Below are 11,823 nucleotides of genomic sequence, written 5' to 3'. Positions count from 1 at the left end.
TTTCCTCCATCTCATTTTTCTTCCCTACCCGATCTATCTATTATGGTAAACGTCATCACTCTCTCTTCCGCACCTGAAATCCACTGCCTCAGAGTAACTCTCGACTCTGCCCTGTCCTTCAAACCACACATCCAAACTCTTGCCACCTCCTGTCGCCTCCAACTCATAAATATTTCCAGAATCCGTCCCTTCCTCAGCCCTCAATCTACTAAAATTCTTGTGCATGCTTTCATCATCTCCTGCCTCGATTACTGCAACACCCTCCTCTGTGGCCCCCCCCGCCAACTCTCTTGCACCACTCCAGTCTGTCCTCAACTTTACTACCCAACTAATCCACCTCTCTCCTAGCTACTCCCCTGTTTCTCTCCTCTGAAAATCCCTCCACTGGCTCCCAATTCCCCAAAGAATTCAGTTCAAACTACTAACACTGAGCTACAAAGCCATCCACAACCTGTCCCCTCCCTATATCTCTTAACTAATCTCCCAATATCTTCCCTCACGTAATCTTTGATCCTCCCAAGACCTCCTACTCTCCTCCACACTTATTTGATCCTCACACAACTGCCTCCAAGATTTATCCCAAATATCCCCCATCCTCTGGAATTCCACGCCTCAGCAAGTCCGATTATCCACCACCCTGGGGTCATTCAGACAGAACCTGAAAACCATCTCTTCAGGATAGCTTACAGCCTACAATAACCATTCTGCTGCCTCACCACCACCCGAGCTGCCGCCTCACCACCACCAGAGCTGCTGCACCCCCGATCTTCTGTCTCTTCCCCATTATCCCATAGAATGTAAGTCCGCAAGGACAGGGTCCTCTCCCCTCTGTACCAGTCTGTCATTGTAAATTTGTTTACTGTAAACAATATCTATAATTTTGTATGTAACTGCTGCGCCCCAGAGTCCTGGTCGTTCCACCAGGGGGAGTGATGTTACGTCTGAAGGCACTAAAGGAGATCACTTTACCAGGTATCACAAACCATACACCACACTTCAAACTCCAGACCACCAGGGGGAGCTACGCTCCTATCTATTAAGGCACTCCTCACAATTAGGTAAAACTGGTGGTTTGGATAGGAAGTTGGGCAGAAGCTGACTGGACTTGATCCAGGAAGAACCCTGTCAGGCAGACAGGGGAAGGAGGAACATCACAGAGCTGCAGACAGGTCCCTGACAGTGGTGGGATCCTGTCAGAGGCCTAGACAGAGGGTCACGGAGCTGCGCCTGCCCCACGTGCGGCAGCATCCTAAGGAAGGACACTAAAGAGAATTGTATTGTAGAGGGTGATAAACGAAGTCATAGCACAAGGAGAGGAAAACCAGAAAGAGTTCTGCCCTGCAAAAGGCTGCCTCCTTCTGAGGCGCAGAAGCCGGTGGCCGGAACACCAAAGAAGCAATCGTCTCCAAGCCTTGCTTCAGAGACCGGCAGGACCGTTAATTCCACGTTAGCTGCCCGACCTTACACCCAGGAGGCACGGTGGCAACTTGTGGGGGCTGGGGTGTCGTAGGGTCCCTGTAAAAAGCCTCAGGCCATCAGTCATACGGGTTTGTCCTATCCATACCATCTGGGGGACAGAGAGAAAGAGAAATAACATCTAGAACACCAACATCAGTTGTGAGGACCTCACCGAGAAGCTCAGCAGGGAGGTACTACAACACACAGGCGCTAGAGGAAGGCTACTGATTTCCACCTGGATAAGGGGACTCTGGATTTGCCTTCAGACTGGCCGGACACTGCCTACCCTGTGGTCTGTACCCTGGACTGTGGATGCTGAAGCCTTCAGTAAAAGGTAAAGAGACTGCAACCTTGTGTCCTCGTTATTCACTGCGCCTTACATCATCCACCATTCACCATCTACACTCTGGGAAGCCCTGGGGATACACTTCACCTGTGGGAAGGTATACCATCTAGCTGCCATCACATCACCCCAGCAGACCCCTAAGCAGCTTCGGTCACCCTGACCGAATACCACAGGTGGCGTCATGAACATTATTATCTCATAAGAACTCTCCCTTTTATTGGATGCCCCTCAAAGGGCCACGGGCCGGGTTGGGCCACCGTGACATTCCCATCAAGAACCGAAGGACCCGGTACCGAGTACCCCATTGCCCTTACGTGGGGGCGCTCCATAACCCCTTCTCATGTATAGCACCATGGAATTAATGGCGCTATATAAATAATAATGTCCGTCGAACATTTGTGACCGCACTTTTACCTTTCAGAAAGCCCACCTGAGCTGATGACACTAGAGCTAGGAGTATCCCTGCCAACCTGTTTGCCATAAGTTTGGAAATTATTTTAATATACTGGTTTATCAGAGAGATAGGTCTATAGGAAGCTGGATCCTATGCGCTTTTCCCATCTTTTGGTATCAAGCTTTTATGAGCCATATTGGTTCCCCCAACAAGTCTTCACCTTGTAAGTATCTCATTATACCATTTAGTTAGAATAGGAGCTATTTGTTGGGTCATGACTTTAAAGAAATCACCTGTGAACCCATCAGGACAGTGAGCTTTTCCTTCTGGTAGACCACCAATAGAGCTCTTCACCTCTTCCTCCGTAACAAGGACACTTGGCACAATCAAATATGTTTCTGTGAAATTAGGCATTGTAAGTTTACTCAAAAAATCTCTGCTTCTGTCATCCCCCTGTGACTCATCTTAGTATAAGTTTCCATAAAAATCCCTCAGGATTGAGCTTATCTCTTTGGGATAATCCACTACTAGACCCTCTTTATTCTTAAGTTTTATTATATTTTTTTCCCCTTTCTTCCTTTTGCCAAATTTGCTAGTAGCCTGCCCACTTTATCCCCAAACCTCCTCAACTCAATGTCCATTTGTGTCTTCCTAAACATTCCTTCTTTTCTGCTCATTCTTTAACAATTTTTGGGGCCTCCTTCCAGTTTTCTCTGGCCTTTTCAGTTTTTTTTGTCATCCGAAGACTACACATTTTTCTCTGTTTATTGCTAAACTCTTCATATTTGATGGACTTTTTTTAGTGTATACAAATAAGATACTAATTTCTCTCTCAAAACTATCTTTCCTACCTAAGTTGGCATCTTGAAATTATGTGAATGTGAATGAATATGTGAAATTATTTTTCTTCCCACCATTGTTACAATATCACTTTAACCCCTTTCTGCCATCAGACGTATTATTCCATCCATGTGACCTGGGACCTAATTCCCATGGATGGACTAGTACGTCCCATGCAATCAGCTGCGCTCATGGGGGAGCGCAGCTGATCACAGCCGGGTGTCAGATGATTATCAGAGGTGACACCCAGTACTAAAGTGCCAGGAGTGGTCACGGACCACTCCTGGCATTTTAAACCCTGGAACACTGCGATCAAACATGACTACAGCATTCCGGAGCTGGCAGAGGGGCTGAAAGACCCTCTGCCCTTGGATCGGAGATCCCACAGCATGATGCTGGGTCCCGATTGCTGCCATGGAGACCCGATGTCATCATGATGACATCCGGGTCTCTACTGCTGAGAGACTTCCGGTCATGTGCAGTGATGACCAGGAAGTCTCTCTGGTCAGTGTGCAACTCCGTGCAGTGCTGAAAGCTTCTATAGCATGCAGCTCTGCATGTTATAGAAGCGATCAGCCTGCACAAAATGAGTGTCTCATAGTGAGACACAGTGTAAACTAAGAAATAAATAAAAAATGTAAATAATTGCAAAAATTTTTAATCAGTATTTATTCAATCACTAAATATTTAAATAAAAAAAATCTACACAATAAATGTACACATTTAGTATTGCCTCATCCGTAACGAACCGACCTAGAAAACTGTCCCACTAGTTAACCCCTTTAGTGAACGCCATAAAAAAAAGTTTAAAAAAAATGCTTTATCATCATACCGCCGAACAAAAAGTGTAATAACACACTATCAAAGAGACGGATATAAATAAACGTGGTACCGCTGAAAACATCATCTTGTCCCACAAAAAACAATCCCCCATACCGCATCATCAGCGGAAAAATTAAAAAGTTATAGCTGTCAGAATAAAGTGATGCAAAAATAATTATTTTTTATGTAAAAGTTTTTATTGTATAAAAACGGCAAAACATAAACCTGAAGAATGCTCTATCAATGGAGGAATCACATAATATTAAAAAGAAATCCAAAAGGACGGTCAGCAACATGAATTCTCGCTCGTGTTCCAACGATGCTTTCTTTTCGTAAGCTTGAACATTCTGGTAGACATTCGAGCAGCTTCTTGGGTAGAAAGATCTTTAGACGACTGCCGCTGCGATTTCCATGATCATCTTCCGGCTTGTCTTCGACAGCCATTTCCCCTCCGTGCGCCACATCCTCTCCTCCGCGTCCAAAACTCACTCCGCTTTAATGTGCACACACAATAATTACAAGCAAACAGGTCACAGGTGAGGATGTTACTTTTAGTAGCCATTCAAACCCATTTGTGTCCACTTCTGCGCATGTTATCAGGCCAAAATCACCAGGGTATGTAAACATTTGATCAGGGTCATTTCGTTGTTTTGGGTTGTCATTATGATTTAAAGAGAGAAAACACAATAGTTTGACAATAAATGGCTTCACCCAACCACTAACCATGAGTGGAGAAAAAGCTTTGGTGTTATCATTCATATTCTCTGAAAAAAAAGGCCAAGAAAGCAAAAATTCTGTCGGGGTTTGTAAACTTTTGAGCACAACTGTAGTATCCAATTGCTCAAAAGAAAAAAAAAAAAGGTTTTTGGTCCGAATTAGGTGCATAGACATTAATTACACTCTTCCCCTTCATTCACTTCTAATTTAACATTATGTATCACTCTTCTATATCGCGCTCTACCTGTTTGACTTTGTGTGGAAACTTTTTGTGCAACAATATTAACGCTCCTGATTTTCTCCCCTCTCCTTCAGATCCGTAAACCTCCCCACCCACAATTTTTTAATTTTGAAAATGTCTTCATTTCTCCAATGTGTTTCCTGTATTACGGCAATATCTGCTTTCCACTTCTTTAAATGCCTTAAGACCATTCTTATTGTTGGGGCTCCGACCTGGGTTACATATTACACAGCTGCACCAAATGTTTCCGATTTAATTCCATCCTACATTGTACTCCGGCATGTCTACCCCTATAGCAAACACCCCCTTGCCCAATAACAACAAAAATAACAACAACCTAATCTTTTCTCTCCACTTTGTTTCTTGTGGCCATTTGACTTGTTGAATGTAAAATTTGATGGAATCATTAGCGGACACATGTCACGTTTGGAGAGCCCCTGATGTACCTAAACAGTAAAAACGCCCCACAAGTGACACCGTTTTGGAAAATGGACCCCTTATGGAAATTATTTAGATGTGTATTGAGCACTTTAAACCCACAGGTGCTTCACAAAAGTTTATAACGTTAAACCGTGAAAAAAGAAAAAAATCACATTTTCCCACAAAAATAATTTTTAGCTGCAAATTTTGTATTTTCATGAGGGCAAAAGGAGAAAACAGACCCCAAAGTTTGTTACTCAATTTTTCCTGAGTTCAGCGATACCCCATATGTGGTTGAAAACTTACTGTTGAGGCACAGTGCAAAGCTCAGAAGGAAGAGCGCCATATTACAGTGCAGGTTTTGCTGCACTTGTTTGAGGGTGCCATATTACATTGACAGAGCCCCTGATGTGCCAGAAGAGTAGACCCCCCATAAGTGACCCCATTTTACCATTAAACATCTCAATTAATTCATCTAGGGGTGCAGTGATTATATTGACACCACAGGTGTGACACAAAGTTTTATACCATTGTGAAGAAGTGAAGAGAAAAAAATTTACACTTTTACCACCAAGATTGTGTGTTAGCCCCGAGTTTTACATTTTCACACTGGGAAATGGGTAAAAATTGCACCAGAATTTGTCCCACAATTTCTACTGAATGTAGAAATAAAATGGATTCAATGTGTAGCGGCGCTAATGTAAGTGCATCAGGTCAGCTGCAAGTATAGCCCTAAACCAATTAGGGAGATATTGAAAAAAGAGCACAATACTTGCCCTATAAAACAAAATGCATGGGTTAGACACCAAAATGATATTGATTACCTGTTAGATGAGAGAAAGCTTTGTGATGTTTGACAATGAAGAGATTCAAATCAAGGTGTGTAGCCTCAAACTAAAGTGAGAGGGGAAAGGGGTAATTAGTATAAATGCAACCTGTCAAGGTACTGTAAGATGTCTTGGGTGTATTGAAACCCTCTTATAAAATATGTATTTATAACCCAGAAAGTTTCCAAAGGGCAATATTGAGAGAGCTTAGTGATGTAATAAACCAAGATATGCTAGAAGCAATAAACGTTCCTCCAGGTTGTGAAGCATCCACGTACGGTGGACAAATCTATTGGCAGGACTTCTAAAATAAACGTTCGGTACCTGTATCAAAGGTGCGGGTGCGGGTTATTCCAAGACTGTCAGAGACACCTTGCCGGTAGCAGTGGAATAAAAGTACTTATACTTAGCTTCTTTTCCTTAGGCGTCGGCTTGTACGTGAGTCCCAAAGCCTTCTAAGGCCTGTTTCACACGTCAGTGGCTCCGGTACGTGAGGTGACAGTTTCCTCACGTACCGGAGACACTGACACACGTAGACACATTAAAATCAATGCTTCTGTGCAGATGTCATTGATTTTTTTGCGAACCGTGTGTCCATGTGCCAAACACGGAGACATGTCAGTGTTCGTGGGAGCGCACGGATCACACGGACCCATTAAAGTCAATGGGTGATTGTAAACACGTACCGCACACTTCCCCTGACGAAGCGGTCTTTGGATACCGCGACACACGTTGGGTCCTTCCACCCAGCGGTCTAGCTCTCACCACCGGCTGCTTAGGCCTCTTTACTTGCCTGCTGGCCCATCTTGGGACACTCTTTCATCTAGCTTGTGCTCTGACTGAGTCAGGACCCTCAGCACTGTCACTTTTGTGAGTATTTGTTTACATCGCTGGCCGCTTTATATTGTTTCTGGGGCCCTTCTTGATAGGATTCAGGTTTACATCTTCGTGGGCACAGGGTCCACTGTGTTCTCCCTTTCAGGGTAGTAGGTCCTTGGCTATTTACTTTCTTCCCTGATAGCTAGCAATAGTGTCTTTTTTTGATACTCAGCATTATATTGCAATATATATATTTTTTTTTTCTAGTATTGCATTATTTGCGTATGCCAGGTGGTTGTTTGTTATGATAGACATTTATATTTGTACCTTTATATATGGGATGCATTACGAGCAGACCTAAGGGTGGATATGTGTATTTCTCATGTTTTTATACTGTTTTTAACATTGTTTATTAATAAAGCCGTTCCTTTTTTCATTATTTATTGGTGGTGTGCAGTTTTCATGGGTGGCTACTTTTCTTCTTGAGTTAGCTCACGTACCGCACACGGATGACGTCCGTGTGCTGTCCATGTGCGTTTTCCAAATTTTAGGGTTAACATTTGAAGCAAATGTAGCAATTACCAGACAGGTGTCTAGACATTGATTGGGACAAAGCTAAACATAAGTCTAGACATCATTTTAGCCTCTGAGGTGAAGTTGTCAACTTATCAGAGTGCTGGCATCTTCAGACTGCTGACTGCCTAATATTATGCCCCCTCGTGTGGACACAGAGAAGCTAATTACTTTGATGGAGCAACATCCGGAATTATGGGACACACGATGCGAAGGATACCGTGACAGGCTGGCGATTGAACGGGCTTGGTTTGCTGTAGCTGCGCAGCTGTACCCCAGACGTGGTTGGTCCACATATTCACCCGCAAAGCAGGCAAAGTTTGGTAAGTTACCCCATAGGTGTTCCTTGTTGTATTAAACATAAATTTCAGAGAAACATATGACCAAAATTCATATTGTGCATTATATATGTTAGGGTCCATGTCTTAACATCATAACCATTGGGCTTATGTGTTCTTAATATTTATATTTACATGGACCTTATCATATACACTTTACAAGATTCTTACTACTTTCCAGTATGTTCCCTGTGTTTGATTGATTATTTTCGCATGAAGCATGCTTGTTTAGAATTGTTAAAAAATGCAGTGTGTGTTTGTGTCAGCATTTTAGGTTTTGTGTGTATATTTTGTTTTTTAAAAATGTTTTTGTCATGTTTGAAAATACTAAAGAATACCTAGGTAACTGAAGGCCTAGTTGTCTGGCATGTTCACAACCTACATTTTTGGCACACAATTCCCTGCTGTTCAAAAACCTGGTACATGAGATTTGGCAAAGTGAACTGTATTCAAGCATATCTCCATTGATGTCTAACATTATTTTCTCTTATGCTTTACAATGTTTTATGGGGTCAGATTTTGAAATTGACCGTTGGACTATATGCTAAAAGTCAGGCCCTTAAAGTCTCTCTTCCTTTTTTAGATGTTTAAATTTATGTGAAAATATAATGTTGAACATGTAAGGATCAACATGTGCTGACTGTTTTTGTCATAACAAAACCAGGATTTATTTAAAAATGTAGTGTTTGATTTTAACATGTCTTGCTGGCCACACCACAGTTTGTGTGTGTGACTGATTGAAAACAAATGTTTCCACTTAATTAATGCCATCATCCACAATTATTCACACAAGGCAAGCCCTTACATATGTCTAATGGCCAATGCAACTTGTGTTAATGTTTGTGTTGTTAGACACAGACACAGTCATGCAGCCTATGTTTTGGGCAAGCGTTCATAACAGTACTCATGCTATTTAGATCTTACTTGTAAACATTACAACATGGTGCAAAATGGTCACACAATTATTACTCAGAAATGTTTGTTTTAATTTTTTCTAAAATTAGTTTACAGCCAGGCATGATGATCACAAGCATAATACTTTGAAACTAGAACATAGATGAACACATTGTGTTGTTTAAGGAATATGTTGTTATTTGTGGGAATGTGACTTGTTGTGTCTCTACTTTTCCTACAGTTGATTTGGTTCAACGGTGATGGCGCTCAGCCAGGGACCAATTTAGGCGGGAATTTAATCCCCTACCCTCCACAGCAGGTGCAACAAAAAAGAGGAAATATGTTTACTACCGCAACTTAGCCTTTCTTCGCCCAATCATGGAGATAAATCAGTAAGTGTGACTGTGTATGATTGACCAAACATATTAAAATACCTTTTTTTTTTTGGTTTTAATTTGTATGATCACACAACAGGGATCCACAAGTGATACAAACATCCGAGCAGGGAAAACGTCCAGCCCAGGACGTGGTAGAAGTCCAAAGAGTTGATTAATCCATTTCCATGAAAAAGGCAAGAATTTCATGTATTAAAATCCAATAACCTTTATTGAAACAAATCCATAAAATAGTCGATACCAATAGTTGTTTAGGCATAGTATCACATACCAGCCTTCGCTGTACGCGTTTCAAACACAAACGTGTTCTTAGTCTGCAGCTGAACACTAAGAACTATCTATTTTATGGATTTGTTTCAATAAAGGTTATTGGATTTTAATACATCAAATTCTTGCCTTTTTCATGGAAATGGATTAATCAACTCTTTATATTCAAATAACTACACTGTATTTTAACACATTTACAAAGCTTCACCATGTTACAAAATTCTGGGACAGATTTTACCCATAGTTATTTTTCCCAAGTACATTTGTGCTTATAATAATCATCATATTTATGTTTCATTACAAAATACAAACATGTTAAAAAATAATCCTAAAGTGTTTAAAAAATATATATTTAACAAAAGTTGTTTAAAATTTGGTTAGCATTGTGAACTAAACTGTTAATGTTATTTGCTAATAGGACTGATGACAACCTTGATGACTCGGATGACTCGCCAACAGCCACATCACTGCCATGTACCTCGGCATCGGAGACCGAAGCCCCAGCAGACCCGACACCCACAACACAGCCTGATGAGCAGGTGTCTGATGCTGCTGAAACCTCCACTGATGCTGGTCCTGGAAACACACAAACAGCAGCCCCAAGCACTTCACAAACAACAGCCCCAAGCACTTCACAAACAACAGCCCCAAGCACTTCACAAACAGCAGCCCCAAGCACTTCTCAACAGCCCCAAGCACTTCACAAACAACAGCCCCAAGCTCTTCTCAAACAGCAGCCCCAGCACCACAGGCAGCATCAACAGCAAATCTACCTATGTATCTAACACACACTCTCCGAGATAGGCGAACTAGGTGACAGGAACAGCCACGTATGCTGCCCGAGCTCATTGATGCTAGAGTTTTATCCATACTCAATTCCATGACACCAGAAACTGCTGTAGATAGGTTTTGTCGCTCACTGTCTCCTTGCCTTGGCAAAGTTCCTGATGGACGGCAGGAACGAGTACGTGCTGCAACCTTGACCCTCATTGCTGCAAGCCAAGAAGAGCAGGAACCCAACCAGGTGCTAGGGCCCATTGAACAATGGCGAGCTGCCCAACATCAAATAGATGCCATCTGTTACCAATATAACAAATGACCAAAATGTAGGTACCCAACAAACACAGGAAAGGCCTGCACCCTCGTCCATGCTTCCACCTCCTGCTGTAAGACCTCGTTATCCCCAAAGGTCTGCTCCAGTTTGGTTTCCTCCTGCCCATAGCTACACCCATGATTATGGACAAATGTCCGATCCTACCTCTGTGCCCCATTCACGTGGCAGTAGCCAGCAATACGGACAAATGTCCGATCCTACCTCTGTGGTGCCCCATTCACATGGCAGTAGCCAGCAATACGGACAAATGTCCGATCCTACCTCTGTGCCCCATTCACGTGGCAGTAGCCAGCAATACGGACAAATGTCCGATCCTACCTCTGTGGTGCCCCATTCACATGGCAGTAGCCAGCAATACGGACAAATGTCCGATCCTACCTCTGTGCCCCATTCACATGGCAGTAGCCAGCAATACGGACAAATGTCCGATCCTACCTCTGTGCCTCTGTCCTGTGCCAGTAGCCAGCAATATTGGCAAATGTCTGATGAGACTTCTGTGCCTCATTCACGTGCCAGTAGCCATCAATATTGGCAAATGTCTGCTCCTACCTCTGTGCCTCATGCCCGTGCCACAACTCAGCAATATTGGCAAAGGTCTGTTCCAAGCCACACCTACAGCCAACATTCCGAATCCCTGTCCTCCAGCATGTCTGTGGGTGATAGTAGTGGTGCTCATTTTGCAATTCCACAGCCCTACAATATGCCATCAAGGCAACAGACACCTATGGTCACACAATTTGTTCCGCCAAACCGTATGGCAAGAGGTGAGCCCTATAATAGTTCCCAATCATGTGTGAGCCAGATTGGCCAGTCACAACCTACTTTACTTCAACCACAAAGTGATGATGCCACATTTTTGAAAGAGACAGACCAAACGCAACCTTATACCCCATCTACATCAGGAACAGCATCAGTTTTGCACACTGAACCACCTCAAACAACCACATGCCAGCCCACAGTGACTACAGGACAAATGCCCACACCCTCAAGCAGCCCTGAACGTGTCAGCGCAGAAAATACCACAGATGAATCTTTCTCCAGTCATGGTGACTTTGTGGATTTAGAAGGAACATAACTCTGTTTTGTTTGATTTTTGTTGTTAAAGCTAGCTTGATTTGTCAGACACAATTGGCTGACTAAATGTGTTTGCTGAAAAATAAAACACATTGTTCAAGTGTTAATATGTCTTGTTTAGTTTTGAATGTATATGTAATTTGCACACTACTTTATTGATATGAGCATAATCATAATGTGAAACACATTTTTCTCAACAACAAAAAAAAAAGGTTAAGCAGTAGGATGGTGTAATTAATAATCCATCATGGCTTCAAAATAATGGTAAAGGATGAGACGGTGGG

At 42.6% G+C, this 11,823-nt stretch overlaps 1 long non-coding RNA gene across 1 annotated transcript in view; it reads right to left on the bottom strand.

The window, feature by feature from the left end:
- Positions 1-4,267: 4,267 nt before the first annotated feature.
- Positions 4,268-11,823, bottom strand: part of LOC143766565 (uncharacterized) — a 73,940-nt gene continuing 66,384 nt past the window's right edge. The window contains exons 2-3 of the long non-coding RNA XR_013213598.1: positions 6,063-6,132; positions 4,268-4,353 (exon numbers count right to left, since the gene is read on the bottom strand). This is a non-coding gene — a long non-coding RNA (uncharacterized LOC143766565). The remainder of the gene's footprint in view (positions 4,354-6,062; positions 6,133-11,823) is intronic.

This window comes from Ranitomeya variabilis, chromosome 4 (genome assembly GCF_051348905.1).
Source record: "Ranitomeya variabilis isolate aRanVar5 chromosome 4, aRanVar5.hap1, whole genome shotgun sequence".
In the NCBI taxonomy this organism is placed as follows: domain Eukaryota; kingdom Metazoa; phylum Chordata; class Amphibia; order Anura; family Dendrobatidae; genus Ranitomeya; species Ranitomeya variabilis.
Note: the sequence above shows the minus strand (reverse complement) of the source record. Positions and strands in the feature narration are given on the sequence as shown.